Source organism: Myotis myotis, unplaced genomic scaffold (genome assembly GCF_014108235.1).
Source record: "Myotis myotis isolate mMyoMyo1 unplaced genomic scaffold, mMyoMyo1.p scaffold_m19_p_9, whole genome shotgun sequence".
Taxonomy (NCBI): Eukaryota; Metazoa; Chordata; class Mammalia; order Chiroptera; family Vespertilionidae; genus Myotis; species Myotis myotis.
The window spans coordinates 88,259,636-88,279,420 of record NW_023416401.1 but is presented as its reverse complement, the minus strand read 5'-3'; positions in this window follow the sequence as shown (position 1 = coordinate 88,279,420).

Here is a 19,785-nt window from a genome sequence, read left to right as displayed (position 1 = left end):
ATATCTGGGTGTCTGTGCACATGTGTGTCTATGTGCACTCATGCATGCTATGATTGCATACATGTCTTTGTGTGTGTGCGTGCATACATCTGTGTACATACTGTGTCTGTGTGTGCACCCGAGTGCATGTCCGTGTGTGCATGTGTTTTACCTGTGTGTATGCCTGCTTCTGTGCACATATGTCTGCATTTGTGACCACTGGAGAGACTGCAGTGTGGCTGGAATAGGGGGGCAGGAGTGTGGCCAGAGAGCGGCTTCCTTTCAGCAGGCCCAGCAGGCCTCGGTGGGGGCCATGTGGGAGAGAGGCATTCCCACTTGGGTGCCAGGTAGCTGCTCTGGGTGGGCAGGTGGCTCAGTGCCACTGGCCGAGACTGTCTTCCAAGGGCCCACTGTCTTCCAAGGCTGGTCAGGCCTCTGAGGCTGCTGGATGCTGTCTCCTTTGGAAGCAGACCTTCTCTGGAAGGTTTTCCATGTGTGACCCCAGATGGCGTGGGGACTTTTAAGCCACAACAGGGAGCAGCCCGCAGGTTGGCATGCCTCCAATGTGTCTTCCCAGAAAACCCACCGTGGTCCGTGCCTGGGGAGCAGCGAGGAGCTCTGACGTGGTGACTGGAGCTCTGGCTGTTGGGCAGCAAGGATAGTGTTGGTCCCTGTTCAGGAGGAAGCAGAAGTTTCTCTCTGGAGAGAAGACTGGCAATGCTATTTCCTCCCAGTGTAGCCTCCACGAGGACCCTAGACTCAAAAAGGAAGGTCCTGAGACAAAAGCAGGGAGGTCAGGAGTTGTCAAATCTCCTGGGTCATTTCTGGGAGAAGAGGCCCCCGAGGCTCCCCAGTTGGGGGTGGGTCCCTGAAGACCCCGACTTCTCCGACGTGGCACTAATCACCCCTGTTAGTGACCAACTCTCTGGGCCATTATTTGTCAACTCTATTCTCAGTTTTTTTAAATATATATTTTATTGATTTTTTACAGAGAGGAAGGGAGAGAGTTAGAGAGTTAGAAACATTGATGAGAGAGAAACATCTATCAGCTGCCTCCTGCACGTTCCTTACTGGGGATGTGCCCGTAAGCAAGGTACATGCCCTTGACCAGAATCGAACCTGGGACCCTTCTGTCCGCAGGCCGACTCTCTATCCACTGAGCCAAACCGGTCAGGGCTACTCTCAGGTTGTTTTTTTTTTATATATATATTTGTGTCACTCTCTTTTAAATCAGTCAGGAGACAATGGTGGCAGGAAGCTTCAGCTTATGTAGTCTTTGAAGGAGAAACTCTTTCCTAGAATCAAGTCTCAAGGAAGTCCCTGGTTGGTCTGTCTGGGTCACATGTGCAGTAGAATGGAGTCTTCTAATTGGCTGGCCTGGTTCATGGCCCATCCCAGTACATGTGTTATAGGTAGAGTACCATGATTGACACATAATTATATATACATGGACCACTGGAGTGTGGGAAATGGTTTCCTAAAGGAAAGAGTGTTAAGCAGAAAGAATGCATTTTTTAATTTATTAAATTCTTTCATAATTAAAAAAAGGCAACATCTCTTTCTTTCCCTTCATTGACCTAGTTTGAAAGCCAAACTTGAGTGTGGCTTTTTATCTAACTCTGTGAACTTTCACAACTCTTGTGATATATGGAACTTAAAACAAAACAAAATTAAGGTAAAAAAGAAGAATTTGACAATAGTTTTCTAGCCACTGCATTTCAGCTTTTAGCCGCCTGTGCACTAAATGAGTAGATATCATTAACTCAAAATGTGGCCCCCAAATGGGTGTCCTCTGCCGTTATGTTCTGGGAATTAGGTGCCTGGAGACACATTACCCCAAATATCACTGGGGACAGTAAATGGACAAGACCCATTCCCCCCAGGGCTGGAAATGAGAAATGTATGGCTGGTCATTAAAAGCCTAGTTCAGGATATTTTTTTTCCATTAACACAACTGAAATTGTGCTGAAAGCTAAGTTGTTATCTCTGGAGGTGAGAGAGCTTCAGGTAGGACTTGGGGAAGAGGTGCGAGTTTTAGCACCTAAAGTGGCAAGTTTGTGGGAGTCTGAGGGGGAAGGGGGGCCCAGCCTTGCTGCCTGTGGCCACCTACAATCCCAATGGAGGGGTCTTGGCCACCTCCACGTCCCTGTCACCTGTGCATTCCTGGGGTCCGGGAAATTTCTGTTTGTCTAGGGTGGTCTGAAAAGGATGGTCTTTGGGTGAAATGTGGTTATTTGTATCCTGGCTCCTCTATTCCAAGCGCTGAAACGGACACCCATGAATTCACTGACAACAAATACCACACCTGCCTGAATATAGGGTGTCTCAAAACAGAAGGGGATTCTCCTCACTTTGCCAATAAGATCCAAAAAAGAGAGCATGTTGGCCAAGAGGTAGAAGAAATTGTTAAATGCCCACTTATAATGCTTCTGTAACTAGCAAGCTGCGTGTTTAAAAGCACTTAATTCATACAGCTGGTTGCCTCTTTCACATTTGAGGAATCTGTTTTCTACCAGCTCTCCCCTTGGGTCTGCCTCAGTGTTCTGGTCATCACCGGGCCTTCTGGGGTCCAAGCTTTGCCACATGAGCTGCCTGAGACATGGACTTTTCAAGTCCCCTCTGTGAGGCCATCGCCCACATGTGATTGGCAGGCATGTTTGCACCATGTTCATACAGTGTTCCCCCTTTATACCGTGGGGTAAGCTGGTCATCCTCACAGTTCCACCACTCACTTCACTGCATTTAAAGGGATTTTAATAGACTCATGATGCTAATTTTCTAATGCTGTGGAACGCATTAGCATACCATTAATGGCTTAAAACACAGCCATTTATTATCTTACAGTTTCTTTGGTCAAAAGTCTAGGCACAGCTTAGCTGGATTCTCAAATCTCACAAGGCTGACGGGGGGTGAGGGGAAGGGAAGAAGAGAGAGAAAGAAAGAAAGGGAAAAGGCGCGAGAGAGAGAGCCTTTTACCTCTAAATCATCTTTTAAAGGTTACTTTCCCTTTTGAGTAAAGTCAACTGATCAGGGACTTTAATCACACCTGCAAGACCCATTCACCTTCACCATCCTAATATATAAAAAGCCAGTATATATCAACACTGAAACAACTGAATGAACGACTGAACAGCAGGCTGCGTGGGGTGACCATGCCAACGGGGGGGGGGGGCAGTGAGGGGCAACCAGGCCAGCAGAGGGGGGCAGTTAGGGACAACCAGGTCGGCAGAGGGGGGCAGTTAGAGGTGACCAGGACAGCGGGGGCGGGGGGGGGGGCAGTTAGGGGCAACCAGGCCAGTTGGGGGGGCAGTTGGGGGCGACCAGGTAGGCAGGCAGGTGAGCAGTTAGGAGCCAGCAGTCCAGGATTGTGAGAGGGATGTCCGACTGCCGATTTAGGCCCGATCCCCGGGATCAGACCTAAACTGGCAGTCGGACATCCCTCGAAGGGTCCCGGATTGGAGAGGGTGCAGGCTGGGCTGAGGGTACCTCCCCCATGCATAAATTTCATGCACTGAGCCTCTAGTATAGCATAATCAAATGAACAAGAGCCTCTCACCTTTGCCTTATTCTGTAGGTTAGAAGCAAGTCACAGGTCCTTTCCACATTCCAGGGAAGGGACCACACAAAGGTGTAGACACCAGGGGGCTGGACCAAGGGTCATCTTAGAATTCTGCCTAGTGATTCGTTTACAATGAGGACCAATAATCCACCTCCGTGAAGACACTTTCTGGCTAATGACCAAATCAATCATGGGTTTCTCTGTCCTTTCCTATTGAACATCAAGGTAAGGCTCCCAAAGGAGCATTTATTAAGACCCTGTTTTGAGATAAGTCTTTCTCAAATACAGCTTTGTTGTTAAAGATAAAATACTTTGGGGCAACTGAGGATATGAGAAACTCCTCCTTTTCTGAACAGGTTTTCCTCCGCAAAGTGAAGAGGGTGGCTCAGGAGAGCACAGGGAACGGGGTGTCTACAGTGGGAGACCGACTTCTCCTCCCCAGCAGGATGCTGGCTCAGCCCCGGTCCCTGTGAGGTGAGTGTGCTGGGGTGAGTGTGTTGGTGTGATGGCACCCCACCCCTCCAAGCTCCGAGCTCCTGAGAGCAATGGGTACTTGAGCCCCCTTCCTCATCCTGCATGCCACCACCCTTCTCCAGCTGGGTGTTGGAAAGTCAGTGAAACTGGGGATTTCACCTACAAGGGGAGGGAGTTGGGGCTACAGGGAAGACTCCGGATGCTTCAGAGCAATGGCAGCAGCTTGGGCCTTCCTGGGTGAGCTCAAGTGGTCCACACCCTCTCAGCCTCAGTTTCCCCACTGAGAGGGCAAGAGCTAAAGCATCCTGAAGATGCTGGTCCAAGAGTCAGAGCCTCGCCGAAACCGGTTTGGCTCAGTGGATAGAGCATCAGCCTGCGGACTGAAGGGTCCCAGGTTCGATTCCTGTCAAGGGCATGTACCTCGGTTGCGGGCACATCCCCAGTAGGAGATGTGCAGAAGGCAGCTGATCAATGTTTCTCTCTCATCGATATTTCTAACTCTCTATCTCTCTCCCTTCCTCTCTGTAAAAAATCAATAAAATATATTTTTTAAAAAAAAGAGTCAGAGCCTCTTGTCTTGAGGGACACAGTGGGTGAAGGAAGAGCAGGGTGGCAGGCAGGTCTGGGGGCTCCTGCTCCCCTGTGCCAGGTGAAGGGGGACTCAGGGGGGACTGGGTGGGAGAGGCACCCTCCCACGTTGTGCCATAGGCTTTGAATTCTCTGTGAGCTTCCAAACCAGGGCAAGGTCTGAATCACATGCTATGAAAGCAAAGGCTGTCACCTGCCTTTTACAGAGATGCCGGCTCAGGGCTAATGGCTTTACACCCACGATCAGCTCAGGTAGTCCTCCCAGCACACAACCTCGATGGCTCTACGGAGCAGAAGAGGAAGCGGGTCAGAGAGGGTGTAGCATTTGCCCCAAGAGGCCCAGATGGTAAGCAGCCCCAGGAAAGGACCACAAGGGCAGGAAAAGGCTGGGGGGAGGGCCACAGCAGGGCGCAGCATTTAAGGGGTTGCCAGAAACACGTAGTAATCAAGATAAATGATAGTTTGATGCAATTTTAAAACATCAGAATTAATGTAAAACATCCATGATAAACAGAATATCAAAGCTTTAAATAAAGATGGATAGCCCCATTAAAGCTCAGGGCAAAGGGAAAATCAGTAATATAGAGGCTGTTTTCATTTACATTGTGGGTGTTTTATTCAACATGGATGTGTTTGCACTGATTCTGAATTTTAAAAATATTTATCTTGAACACTGTTTTCTTTGACTCTCAAATTTTGCTCCCCAATTCACCCCACTGCTGCCCTTGGGGGAGCAGGTCTCAGGGGCTAGTTAATATGAAAGGAATGGGTTTTGACATTTCCTGGGGGCACCAGAGCCTGGGCCACCTGAGGCAGAGCCACTGGCCTCTCTGCGTCCCGTCCTTTCTGGTTTGGGGCGGTCCTTAGCCAGGATCCACCCCCATCAGCATTCCCGGCCTGTCAGCCCTGTGTTCTCTTCTTTACGGCGCGAGGTAGCCCATGTGAGATCCCAGTGCTGATGCGGGAGCAGGGGGAGACCCCAGCGCAGCACCTGCCTCTGCAGGGACCCCCCAACGGCCAGTGTGGGCGGTCAAGTCCCCACGGAGGCACCTCTGCTCATGCAACTCCACGTCTGCCCAGAAGGGGGCGGCGTGGGCACATTCATTCTCAGCCTGCAAGCTGGGGGTGTTTCTTCCCACTTTTGTCACTTTCCTTCCTTCCTTTCCTTCCTGTCTTCCTTCCTGTCTTCCTTCCTGTCTTCCTTCCTGTCTTCCTTCCTTCCTTCCTTCCTTCCTTCCTTCCTTCCTTCCTTCCTTCCTTCCTCCCTTCCTTCCTCCCTTCCTTCCTCTCTTTCCCTCCCTCCTCCTCCTTCTCTTCTTCCTCCTTTTTTTTTGCGAAGGGCCGACCACCTGACAGCCAGCAGGCCTGCTCTGTCACTCCTTGGTGACAGTCCTTTCTGGGGAGGGAGGAGCCGCTGAGTTGTGTTTTGGTGAGCAGCATTTTTTCCTCAGATTTGCCCTGAAAGCAGTTCACACGCTCACCTATAGAAAACACGTATGGCTGGTTCCTCTGTGCCAGGCTCGTTACAGTCCCCTCTGTCGTGCTGTCTGCCGAGCCAGGGCTTGTTGGACCTGCTTCCGTGCGGGCCAGCGCTGCATGAGGAGCAGGTCTGCAGGGTGTACCTGCCCGCACCTGCCACCTGCGGGCTCTGTGCAGTGAGAGTGGGAGAGAGGGCCTCCTGAGCAGGTGGGGGTGAGCCTCAGGGGCCCAGGGTGGTGCTTGGCCTCTAATCACACTTCCTGCCCCCCCCCCCCCAGCAATATTTCTTGGTGCTGTTTATTAAGCACCGACTGTATGCCAGGTGCACTGTGAAGGGCTTTGTGGGTTTACTTTATTGGATCTTACAGTGGCACCATTTTTCCTACTGTCTTCTGGGAAGGGGAGGAAGAAAAAAGCCCAGCAAGAACAAGCCACAAATTAGTGTCGCCACACCCCAGGGGGTCACAGGCGTGTTGCCTCAGGCTGGGCCTGCAGGTCTCAGCTAGCTGTGTCCTATGGGGTCCACTCCCCGCTCCCGGGTGACAGCGGGAGCCTGACATTAAGTCTCTGAACTCGGCCTCGACAAACAGCAGTCACTTCTGAATCCGCTCCCCCGAAAGGTCACCAGCCAGGCACCCACAGAAAACCCAGCCATCACTGCCACCTGCCTGGTTGCCTCTCTCCACCCCCCTCATCTGTCTGGCCTATGGAGCCATCCCAGGCCAGAGCCCACCATCCAGGTCCCCCTGTCCTCGCAGGACAGCCACCCCTCCTCCTGACATCGCCTTCTGCCCCCCTCAGGTGGGGGCAGTGGGAGGTGCTCAGGCCTCTGTCCTCACCCCCAGGGGCCAGGAGGCTCCAGGGCCTGCCCCCTCCCCTGCTGCTGGGGCCACAGAGGAGCTGAAGCCCGGGCCCTGGGGAAGGAGACCACAGCAGTGCAGACCTCCAGCCGGGCTCTTATCCCACCACCAGTTACTCCGAGGTTTACAACAGAAATCACAGAGCAGCTCCTGCAGCCTGCTCCTTCCCAGTCCCAGCCTCAGCCGCCACTGTGGGCTGGGAGGCCGGTCTCCCGAGCTGCAGGGGGGCCCAGGGAGGAAGCGCTCCCAGACCTGGGACCCCACAGTCACAGTATAAGAGGCCAGCTGCTTTGCTGGGAGGCTCCTTCCAGGAAAGGCTGTGCAAGGCTCTGCTTTCGGGGGACCCTGCCTTAGACAGGTTCCCGAGGCAGGCAAGGCTGCTGGCACTCAGGGCCCAGTGCTGGGCAGGCTCCTGGCTTTTCCTGCTGCATGAAGAGGGTCCTGAGCCCACGGGTGGACTCTTGGGGGCTCTCGCCGCCACTCCTGGCAGGTGCCGTTGGTCCCTTCTGTTATAGGTGAGGGTGTCCACATCACACCGGTAAGTGGTGGAGGGGCTTGAACCAGGCCAGCCAGCTGCTGACAGGGGAACAGCACAGGTGATGAAACCGGGCTGCTACTGTCTGGGGCAAATGCTAAACTGGACAGTGAGTGTCACCTGATCTGTGATCCCTTCTTGGTGAGGGGTGGCTGGTACTGGAGGATGGGGTCTCTGTGTGTGCAGAGGCCCATGGGCGTCCCAGGGCAGCTGCGTCTGCTGAGCTGTGTGTCTCCTGGGAATGCAGAGAAAGAAAAGGAAGGAAAGGAAGAAAACAAACCAGGTCCCTCTGCACGTGCTCCCCTCCCTCCCTCGCCCCTCCCTCCTCTCTCCATCTGTCTGTCTGTCTTCCGTTCTTTGCAGGTCTCCCTCCCATCCTCCCCTGTCTCTCCCACCCTTTCCCCCCCTCACTCCCCGGGGGACGCTGGAGGTAGGCCTGCACTTGTGCTCTGTGCCCACCGTGGGCTTGACCTCTTCCCTATCAATGGGAAGGGACAGGGTCATTTGCTTATATCACCTCTGCCTGCTGTTTGCCACAGACACTGGCAAACTTAAGAAAAGGGGACTTCTGAGCTGACACTGCCTGACCCTTGCGGAGGGCTGGGCTGCTGGGTCTGGCTGGGGGGGCGGGTGCGGTGGTGATAGGGGGCCTGGAAGACCCTATGGGCAACATCTGGGGCCCTTCACAGCCCCTCCTGGGCCCCTCCTGGGTGTCTGTGAGTCCGAGGAGGGGAGTGGGTGCAGCTTCTCCGAGGACTGGGTAGCAAACCAGTACGTTTGGGCTCTTTCCCCCCAAAGCAGACAGCTGCTGCCTCTGCCACCCCATGTCCTTCTCCTGAGCTCCATGGCCTGAGCTGGTGACACCATCCTCCCCTCTCCCTCCCAGGCTCGGAGGTCTCAATGGGCCCTCTGCTGCCTGGGCGGGGCGGGGCTGGAACAACAGAGGCCGCCCACACCTGCTTGAGATGCTGGTCTCTGGGGCGGAGAAGGCGAGTTCTGTTTGCACAAGGAGGAAACTGGAACGAGCATTTGCAGTTCACCTCCTGTGTGTTCAGTTTCCTTAAATGGCACCTGTGCATCCCAGCAGCTGGAGGTTTGGAGCCACAGGCTCACCCACCTGGCAGCTTGCAACCTGGAGCCGAGGCCTGGGACTGCGTTGGAAGGTTTGGCAGGAAATTAAAGTACCCGGTGGGTTTAAGCATTTATTATTTATTTTTAACTTTTCTAAAAGTGAAATAGAACATGACACGGGAACGTGCACACATCAGGAGTGTCCAGCTCCATGCATTTCACATCCTGAACGTCCTCATGGCACCATCCTCTGGGTTCATTAGAATGTGGCCAGCTTACCCTCCCCACCACGTGTGCCCAGTCCCCACCCCCACAGTGACCTCACCACTCTTACTCCTCCCCGCACGCCCCGGTCTGTGTGCGTCTGCACGTTACAGGAATGGAGTCACGCAGCACCTTCTCTCTTCTGTGTGGCTTCTTCGGCCGCATTCTGCGGGTTTTTTCATATCTGATCCCACCTGAGCAGTGTTTCCGGAGCCAGGAGAGATTCTGCTCGGCAGGCCCACTGGGTGGTGAGGGTGGCAGCAGTGATAACCAGATGGCCACCGGCCACCACGATGCCTGTGATCCCCGCGGGGAACAGCAGCTCAGGGCCAATCACCGGGAAAAGAACAATTTAATGCTGAGAACGTACAGGAGATGGTCCCTCAGAAGAGAGGCCCATCCTAAAACCAGACCTTGATGAAGATGCATCTTCATCTTCCTCCGTTATCTGCGGAGAGGAAACCTCATCGAGACCTGCCCAGGGACACAGAAGCTGTTGGGCTCCCTGGCTGGAGTTATGAACTCAGAGGCTGGGGATTCGAGTGAAGATGAAGACGCATCTTCATCAAGGTCTGGTTTTAGGATGGGCCTCTCTTCTGAGAGGCCATCTCCTCTACGTTCTCAGCGTTAAATTGTTCTTTTCACAGGATAGTGGCGTTGGTAAATGGTGTGGTCCAAGGCTGGGCAATTTTTTCTGTAAAGGCCGGATAGTAAATATTTCAGCTTTGTGGGAGCTGCAGGCCCTGCCTGTGTGCCACTAAAACTTTATTGACAAAAAGGAGCACAAGCCAGATGTGGCCACCCCTGAGTCAATAGATGGAGGTGGTGGTGAACTATTTTAAATGCTCCTTCCTTGCAAAAATGAAAATTGAGCAATGGCAGCAGCCGCTAGTCCCTGTGCTAGACATTGCTAATGCTAATGAAGACGCTGTGCCCCTTCGGAGGTAGGCATGGCTCGGGCCTTGTTCTGGGCAACGGGATGTGAACAGAAGTGACATGTGTCACCTTCGGGGGTGGTGGCATCTCCAGGTGGCATGCACTGACCACACCACAGCACCCATCACAGACCACACTGCCTGCCAGCACCATCACCTCCACGAAAGTGTACGTCACGGTGTCCTATGGCCATCGTTTATGACTTCCACATTCTCATTGGCCAGTGTGGGAGGCGACGCTGGAATCAAAGATTTCATTTTTGAATGTTGAGCTGAGATGCCTTTTAGACATCCAAATGGAGGTGTCAGAAAAGCAGTCAAAAATACTAGTTTACTCTAGAAACTGTGAACTGGAGATGGAGAAAGGGCCTGGCAGAGCACTCCGACCTCACGTGCATGGCGTGCTGGGGCTTAGCTTTTATTGCTGCTCCAGTAAATGGCCTGCTTACCAGCTCATCGCTCTGCAGGCCAGCAATACAATGGGCTGTGCCGTCCTCTGCTCAGCACCTCACAAGGCCAAAGCCAAGGTGTTGGCTGGCCAGAGCTCCCGTCTGGCACCTCTGGGGGGATCCTCTGTTGGCTAACTCTGGTTTCGGTGGAACCCTGTGCATGTGGCTGTCAGAGTGGTCCCTCTTTCTGGGCTGGCTGTGGTCCAGGAGTTGCTTTCAGCTTCTGGAGGCTGCTATCCTCCTTGTCGCATGGCCTCCTCCATCTTCAAAGCATCAAGGACAAGGGGTTTCTTCATGCTTCACCCCCCTGCCAGCCTTCTGCCTTCAGAACACTGTCCATTTTGAGGGGCCATGTGATTATGTTGGGTCCCTGACACACGCCATCATCAGGGCAGTGATTTCTCCTGAGTCACGGGTTCTGGGGGGTGGGAGCAGAACCCGGCCAGGAGGGGTTTGGGGTCCTGGCACAGGTAGGTGCACTCTGAGCAGCAAGGGCGGCTCCTCCTTGCCCTGTGCACCCAGGCCACCTTCCATGTGTCTCTTGGCGGGAATGTTATAGTCAGACATCAAGAAGCAAAGTTTGGAAAGGAGAGTCTGTGGATGTATGGGGAGTGTATATTTGTGGGTGAAGGACAGCTATACTCCAAGGGACTGTTGGGGACTGCTGGACCTGGCCCCCCTGACCGGGCAGCCTCCACTGTGGATGAAATCTCTCCCGGAGCAACCGGCTCTGTGGTGGAGACCACGCCATCTTGAAGGGGAGAGTGGCTGTTATCAGAAGCTTATACATCCCGGCATCTGCAACCACAACACCCAGGGATCCCGGATCTCAAGCAGTGCAAATATGTGGACTTGGAGGAGCTCTGCACCTTCTCATGGAAAGGTCAGATTTCACCTAGGGAAAGGTGAGGTCTGTGATCCAGGCTGGAGAGAGAAGCACGCACAATGGGAGCTAGAGGTTCAGGGGAAGTCTGCGCCCCACAAAATCTGCAGCCATTGGGGCTAGCATGATTGGCAAATGTGGAAGGGGATCTGCAGGGCTGCTGGCAGAAGGGAACTCTAAAAATCAACCCATAGCTGGACTGGGTGCTAAAAGGCAGCCTGAAATTTTTTCCAGTGTGCCGGCTGCTTAGTGCCAGGGGAAAAAAAGATGCGCATAGAGACGTTCACAGAGTTGCATGCAGTGCGGGAAGGAGAGAGCGAGCTACATAACCAGACACCCAGAGAAGAGAGATCATGGGAAGACAAAGAAACAGCTCGCATATGAAAGAAAAGGAGGCATCACCAGAAAAGGAAGAAAACAAAATGGAGGCAAGCAATATGTCAGAGAAAGAATTCAGAGAAATGGTCATAAGGTTGCTGAAAAGAATGGAAGACAAATTCAACAATATGTGTAAGAACCAAGAGGAAATGAAGAAGAACCAAGAAGAAATGAAGAATGACATCGCTGCTATAAAGAATCAATAGAAAGCATTAACAGTGGACTAGAAGAAGCAGAGGACTGCATCAGTGAGCTAGAAGACAAGGTAGGAAAAAATATCCAAGCAGAGCAGCATCTAGAAAAAAAACTTAAAAAAACAGGAGGAGAGCCTAAGGGAACTTTGGGACAACAAGAAACAAAACAACATATGCATAATAGGGGTGCCAGAAGGAGAGGAAACTGAGCAAGGAATAGAAAACCTGTTTGAAGAAATAATGACAGAAAATTTCCCTGATATAGGAAAGAAAAAACTCGCACAAATCCAAGAAGCTCACAGAGCCCCAAACAAAATGAGCCCCAAAAGACCGACACCAAGGCACATTATAATTAAATTGGCAAACACCAACAACAAAGTAAGAATTTTAAAAGCAGCCAGAGAGAGGTCCTACAAAGGATCCCCCATCAGACTAGCAACTGATTTCTCAACAGAAACACATCAGGCCAGAAGGGAATGGAATGAAATATACAAAGTCATGCAAAGCAATGGTCTGAATCCAAGACTACTGTACCTAGCAAGGCTATCAATCAAAATTGAGGGTGAAATCAGGAGTTTCACAGACAAAAAAGGATGAAGGGAGTTTATTACCATCAAACCAGCAATGCAAGAAATGCTAAAGGGTCTGCTGTAAGAAGAATAAATAGGAAGCAAAGAAGGAACACAGGCATAAAGAATAAAAATGGCGACAAACAAGTACCTATCAATAATAACTTTAAATGTAAATGGATTAAATGCCCCAATCAAAAGACATAGGGTAGCTGAGTGGGTAAGAAAACATGGCCCATATATCTGCTGTCTATAGGAAACCCACCTCAGAAAACAAGGACTTACACAGACTGATGGCGAAGGGATGGAAAAAGGTTTTTCAGGAGAATAGAAATGAAAAAAAAGCTGAGGTAGCAATACTTATATCTGACAAATTAGATCTCAAAGTGAAGGACATAATAAGAGATAAGGAAGGCCATTTCATAATATTAAAGGGAGCAATCAAACAAGAAGAAATAACTCTGGTAAACATATATGCACCCAAATACAGGAGCACCCAAATACATAAAAAATCTTCTGGAGGATATCAAGGGAGAGATTGACAGCAATACAGTCATAGTAGGCGACTTTAATACCCCAGTATCACCATTGGACAAATCCTCTAAACAAAAAATCAGCAAAGAAACATCAATCCTAAATGACTCACTAGATCAGATGGAATTAATTGACATCTTCAGAACATTTCACCACAAAGCCACGAATATACATTCTTCTCAAGTACACATGGGTCATTTTCAAAAATAGACCATATACTGGGTCACAGGCAAAGTCTCTTCAAATTCAAGAAGATAGAAATCATATCAAGCATCTTCTCAGATCACAATGGCATAAAACTAGAAATCAACTACAATAAAAACAATAAAAAAATCAAACACCTGGAGGCTAAATAACATGCTATTAAACAATGACTGTGTTACCAGAGAGATCAAAGAAGAAATAAAAAGCATCATGGTGACAATGAAAACACAATAATCCAAAATCTATGGGACACAGTGAAAGCAGTGTTGAGAGGGAAGTTCATAGCTCAACAAGCCTATTGCAAGAAACAAGAAACAATGGTAATAAATTACCTAACTCTACTACTCAAAGAGTTAGAAAGAGAGCAACAAGAAAAGTCCAGCGTATGCAGAAGGAAGGAAATAATAAAGATCAGAGAGGAGATAAACGAAATAGAGACAAAAAAAAATACAAAAGGTCAACAAAACCAAGAGCTGGTTCTTTGAAAGAATAAACAAGATTGATGAACCTCTAGCTAGGCTCACCAAGAAGCAAAGATAGAGGACCCAAATAAACAAAATCAGAAGTGAAAGAGGTGAAATAACAATCAATCCCACAGAAATACAAATGATTATGAAAAAAATACTATAAACAACTCTATTCCAACAAAAAGGATAACTTAGATGAAATGGACATATTCTTAGAAAAATACAAGCTCCCAAAACTCAACCAAGAAGAATAAAAAAACCTGAATAGGCCAATAACTACTGAAGAAATTGAAACAGCAATAAAAAATCTTCCAGCAAACAAAAGCCCTGGTCTGGATGGCTTTAGAGGGGAGTTCTACCAAGTATTCAAAGAAGAACTAAAACCTATCCTACTCAGACTATTCCAAAAAATTCAAGAGGAAGGCACATTTCCAAGCTCTTTCTATGAAGCCAGCATTACCCTAATCCCAAAACCAGGCAAAGAAACCACAAAAAAGAGAGAACTACAGGCCAATATCCTTGATAAACATAGATGCTAAAATCCTCAACAAAATTCTAGCAAATCAGATTCAGAATACATTAGAAAGATCATACACCATGGCCAAGTGGGATTCTTCCAGGGATGCAAGGATGGTACAATATCCACAAATCAATAAATCATCACATAAACAAACTGAGAAACAAAAATCACATAACCATATAAATTGATGTAAAAAAAGCATTTGACAAAATCCAACACCCTTTCTTGATAAAAAGTCTCAGCAAAGTGGGAATAGAGGGATCATACCTCAACATTATAAAAGCCCTATATGACAAACCTACAGCCAACATCATACTCAATGGGAAAAAAACTAAACCCATTCCCCCTAAGAACAGGAAAAAGACAAGGATACCCACTTTTACCACTGCTGTTCGACATAGTACTAGAAGTACTAGCCATAGCGATCAGACAAGAAGAAGAAATAAAAGGCATCCAAATTGGAAAAGAAGTAAAACTCTCCTTATTTGCAGATGACATGATACTATACATAGAAAACCCCAAAGACTCCATCAAAAAACTACAATACCTAATAAATGAATTTGGCAATGTAGCAGGATACAAAATTAACACCCAGAAATCTATGGCCTTTTTATAAACCAATAATGAACTCACAGAAAGAGAAATGAAAAAAAAACAATCCCATTTACTATTGGACAAAAAAAATTATGATACCTAGGAATAAACTTAACCAAGGATGTAAAAGATCTGTATCAGAAAACTACAGGACATTAAAAAAGAGATAGAGGAAGACATAAACAAATGGAAGAACATACCATGTTCATGGATTGGTAGAATCAACATCATTAAAATGTCCATACTACCTAAAGCAATCTATAGATTCAATGCAATACCTATTAAAATACCAATAGCATATTTCAAAGATCTAGAACAAACCCTCCAAAAATTCATATGGAATAAAAAAAGACCCTAAATAGCCACAGCTGTCCTCAGAAAGAAGAACAAAGTTGGAGGGATCACAATACCAAACATCAAACTATATTACCAAGCCACGGTTCTTGAAACTGCCTTTTACTGGTGCAAGAACAGACATATAGACCAATGGAACAGAATAGAGGACCCAGAAATTGACCCAAGCCATTATACTCAATACTAGAGGCCCAGTGCACAAAAATTTGTGCACTCAGGGGGGAGGGGGGCTCCCTCAGCCCGGCCTGTGCCCTCTTGAAGTCTGGGACCCCTCAGGGGATGACCACCTGCTGGCTTAGGCCCGCTCCCCGGGGGATTGGGCCTAAGATGGCAATCAGACATCCCTCTGGCAGCCCGGCAGCCCTCGGGGGATGCCCACTTGCCAGCAGGGAGCAGACCTAAACTGCAGCTGGACATCCTTAGTGCTGCTGAGGAGACAGGAGAGGCTCCCACCACCACCACTGTACTGGCAGCCATCAGCCTGGCTTGTGGCTGAGCAGAACTCCTCCCATGTGAGAGCGCCCTGACCACCAGAGGGTAGCTCCTGCATTGAACGTCTGCCCCCTGGTGGTCAGTGTGTGTCATAGTGACCAGTCATTCCCAGTCCTTCTGCTGTTAGGGTCAGTTTGCATATTACCCTTTTACTATATAGGATAGAGGCCTGGTGCACAGGTGGGGGCCGGCTGGTTTGCCCTGAAGGGTGTCCCAGATCAGGGTGGGGGTCCTGCTTGGGTGCCTGGCCAGCCTGGATGAGGGGATGATGGCTGTTTGCAGCTGGTCACACCCCCTTCAGGGTGGGGGTCCCTACTGGGGTGCCTGGCCAGTTTGGGTGAGGGGCTGAGAGCCATTTTCAGGCTGGCAGGTGACTGAAGCTCCCAACCTCTCCTTTTTTTTCCTTTTTTTAAAATTCTGGGATTTATTTACCTTCTATGGCTGTCACTGGAGCTGAGAGCCAGCTTTAGCTCTGAGGCTCAGCTCCAGCTCTGAGACCTCGGCTGCTGAAAGCAGGAATCTGGGTTTGTTTGGGTTCTATAATTGTAACACTGTTGTGGTCCTGCTCGCTCCAGCTCTGACGGCTGAAAGCAGGTATCTGGAGCTTGTTTAGCTTCTATAATTGCAACATTGTTTCTTAGAGTGCAGCACAGAGGCCGGCAGCGGTAGGCAGGGAACCTTGGCTTCCTCCATCACTGGAGCAAGCAAGCCTCCTGTTCGCTTCAGCTGCCTGGCTGCCTGCGCCATCTTGGTCGGCAGTTAATTTGCATATCTTGCTCATTAGCCAATGGGAAGGATAGCAAAGTTACGGTTAATTACCATGTTTCTCTATTATTAGATAGGATTTGACAAAGGAGTGCCCTGACCACCAGAGGGCAGCTCCTGCATTGAACGTCTGCCCCCTGGTGGTCAGTGTGTGTCATAGTGACCAGTCATTCCCAGTCCTTCTGCTGTTAGGGTCAGTTTGCATATTACCCTTTTACTATATAGGATAGAGGCCTGGTGCACAGGTGGGGGCCATACAATGGAATCAAGACAGTCTCTTCAGTAAATGGTGTTGGGAAAATTGGACAGATGCATGCAAAAAAAATGAAATTAGATCACCAACTTACACCATACACAGAAACAAACTCAAAATGGCTGAAGGACTTGAATGTAAGATGGGAAACCATAAGAATCCTACAAGACTCCATAGGCAGCAAAATTGCACACATGTTGTAGCAATATCTTTACAGACACAGATCCTAGGGCAAGAGAGACTAAGGAGAAAATAAACAAATGGGATTACATCAAAATAAAAAGCTTCTGCACAGCAAAAGAAACCATCAACAAAACAACAAGAAAGTCCACTGCATGGGAGGACATATTTGCTAATGTTATCTCCAATAAGGGTGTAATCTCCAACATTTACAGGGAACTCATACAACTTAATAAAAGGAAGTTAAACAATCCAATAAAAAAAATGGGTAAAAAAAAAAAAAAAAGAAAAAAAAAAAAAAATGGGTAAAGGACCTAAATAGACACTTTTTGAAAGAGGACATTCAGAAAGCCAAGAGATACATGAAAACATGCTCAAAGCCCCTAATCATCTGAGAGATGCAAATCAAAACAACAATGAGGTACCACCTCACACCTATCAGGATGGCTCTCATCAACTAATCAACAAATGACAAGTGCTGGAGAGAATGCGGAGAAAAAGGAACCCTCCTTCACTACTGGTGGGAATGCAGACTGGTGCAGCCACTGTGGAAAACAGTATGGTGTTTTCTCAAAAATTTAAAAATGGAACTGCCATTTGACCCAGTAATACCACTTCTAGGAATATATCCCAAGAAACCAGAAACACCAATCAGAAAGGATATATGCACCCCTATGTTCATAGCAGCACAATTTACAATAGCTAAGATTTGGAAACAGCCTAAATGCCCATCAGCAGATGAGTGCATTAGAAAACTATGGTACATTTACACAATGGAATACTACTCTGCTATAAAAAAGAAGGAATTCTTACCATTTGCAGCAGCATGGATGGAACTGGAGAGCATTATGCTAAGTGAAATAAGCCAGGCAGTGAAAGAAAAATACCACATGAACTCACTCATTTATGGATAATAAAGAACATTATAAACTGATGAACAAAAAGATAGATACAGAGGCAAAGAAGCTTGGAACAGACTGTCAAATTACAGTGGGAAGGCTGGGGAATGCTGGGGGGTGGGCAAGAGATCAACCGAAGGACTTATATGCATGCATATAAGCACAACCAATGGACACAAGACCCTGGGGGTGGGGTGGGGTGAGGGCATGTGCCTGGGGGTAGGGGAGGCCGAGGGAAGGTCAATGGGGAAAAAAAGGAGACATATGTACTACTATTTGTAATACTTTAAACAATAAAATAAAAATTTTAAAAAAAGAAGCCAAGTTTATTTCCCAATTAAAAGAAAATTTCCTGACAGGCAGACACACCCACACACCCACAACCACACTCACAACAGTTCTTCCACACCTGCCTGGTTTCTCCGGGGACGCCAGCCCTCTCTGGGCGCCTGGGTCCCGGCTGCAGCTTACCCCAGTCGTCGTTCGCATTCGGTCTCATCAGAACCTGCAGCACGCACGCAGACACTGGTTTTTACCCACGTGATCACCTCCGGACACTAACGCCAGTCAGGCGTGCAATTCCACGCAGCAAGTGCAGGCCTCAGGGTTATTCTGGGCTCCATTTGCTTTTTGTTGTTGGTTTGTGTTTTTGTTGTTGTTGTTTGTTTGTTAATCCTCACCTGAGGACATTTTCCAATTGGCTTTTAGATAGAGTGGAAGGGAGAGGGAGAGACAGAGAGGGCGAAATGTCAGTGTGAGAGAGACACATCAATTGGGTGCCTCCCGTATGTGCCCCATCAGGGCTGGGGATTGAGCCTGCAACCGTGTACGTGCCCTTGACCAGATTCAAACCTGGGGCCCTTCTATCTGTGGGTGGATTCTTCATCCACTGAGCCAAACCCCGTGAGGGCTGGGCTCCATTTTTTAAGTTCTAATGAATGGCTCCGGAAAGAGCTTAAAGTTTATTTTTTAAATGGGGTATGGAGGGAGTCTAATTGATGTGTGCAGGTTTGTTGTTGCTAATTCTCACCTGAGGATATTTTTTCCATTGATTTCTAAAGAGAGTGGAAGAGGAAGAGAGGGGGGAAAAGAAAGAGAGAGAGAGAGAGAGAAAGAAAAGAGAGAAACTTCGATGTGAGAGACACCCATCGATGGGTTGTCTCCTGCTCGTGCGCTGACTGGGCCCGGGGATTGAACCTGCAGCCCAGGGACGTGCCCTTCACCGGGAATTGAACTTGAGACCCTTTCATGCATGGACCGACGCTCTAACCACCGAGCAACAGCAGCCAGGGCGATGTGTGCGTTTCTGAAGGAGCACCAGCTTCCTCTTGAGTGATGGCCAGCTCTTACGATGGCAGGTGCTGAGAAGTGTTGTAGCCTTCATCAAAAAGCCAAGGACTTTATGGCGGTGGAATAACTATCATTAACAACAACAAAAATGGCAGTAAAAGCAGCACCAGCCACCCTGGGCTGAACCCCTTGGCCAGGACAGCCGGCTTACCTGATATTTTATCACCCGAGCCTTGTTTTATCTTCACCCTGTTTATCAAGGGTCTGCCCCCTGCTGCCAGGGCTGGACTGACATGCCCCTGGCAAACCCTTCCCATCCCAGTCCCCGTGTATTCTCACGCCGCCCTGGGAGGCTGGGTGTGTCCCATCGCACAGCTGAGGGAGCAGGGGTCGGAGAGGTCCAGGCACTGGCCCAAGGCCACACGGCCGCAAAGGGGAGCGCCTGGATTTGAATTCGGTCAGCCCGCTCAGCCCTGCTCCTTACCTGGCCCACTTGCCTGAGGCCTCACCTCTCCCCCGACTCAGGGCGGATGACTCGCCCTTGGCGGACCTCTGAGGACACCTTTAAACTGGGACTGTGGGTCAGAGGGATTGCGAATCCTTTCTCCAGCTTTGTCCCCCAAACTTAAGATGATGTGTCACCTAGGGAAAAAATAAAATAAAAAATGGAACCGCTTTCAAACGAGCAGGCGCTGCCATCCCAGAGGAGCTGCCTTGCACACCTGAGGCCTCACACCTTTGGGGTGTGAAAGCCACCTTTGGACTGGGCCGAAAGCAAGCTGGGCCGGAAAGCACTGTTTGCAAAGATAATAAGAAGCAGATACTGTGACTTCCAGGCGGAGAGTGAAAACATTGCTTAGAATCAGCGGCACCGTGTTGCCTTTTCTGCACTAAAAGCAACGCCTTCCTGCTGTGGATGGAACTGTCCCCTCCCCTCCCTTCCCTTCCTCATCAATACCCACCCTTTGTCTCCTCATCAGAACTATTGGGTTTCTGCCCGAGTCAGTGCCTGTGGA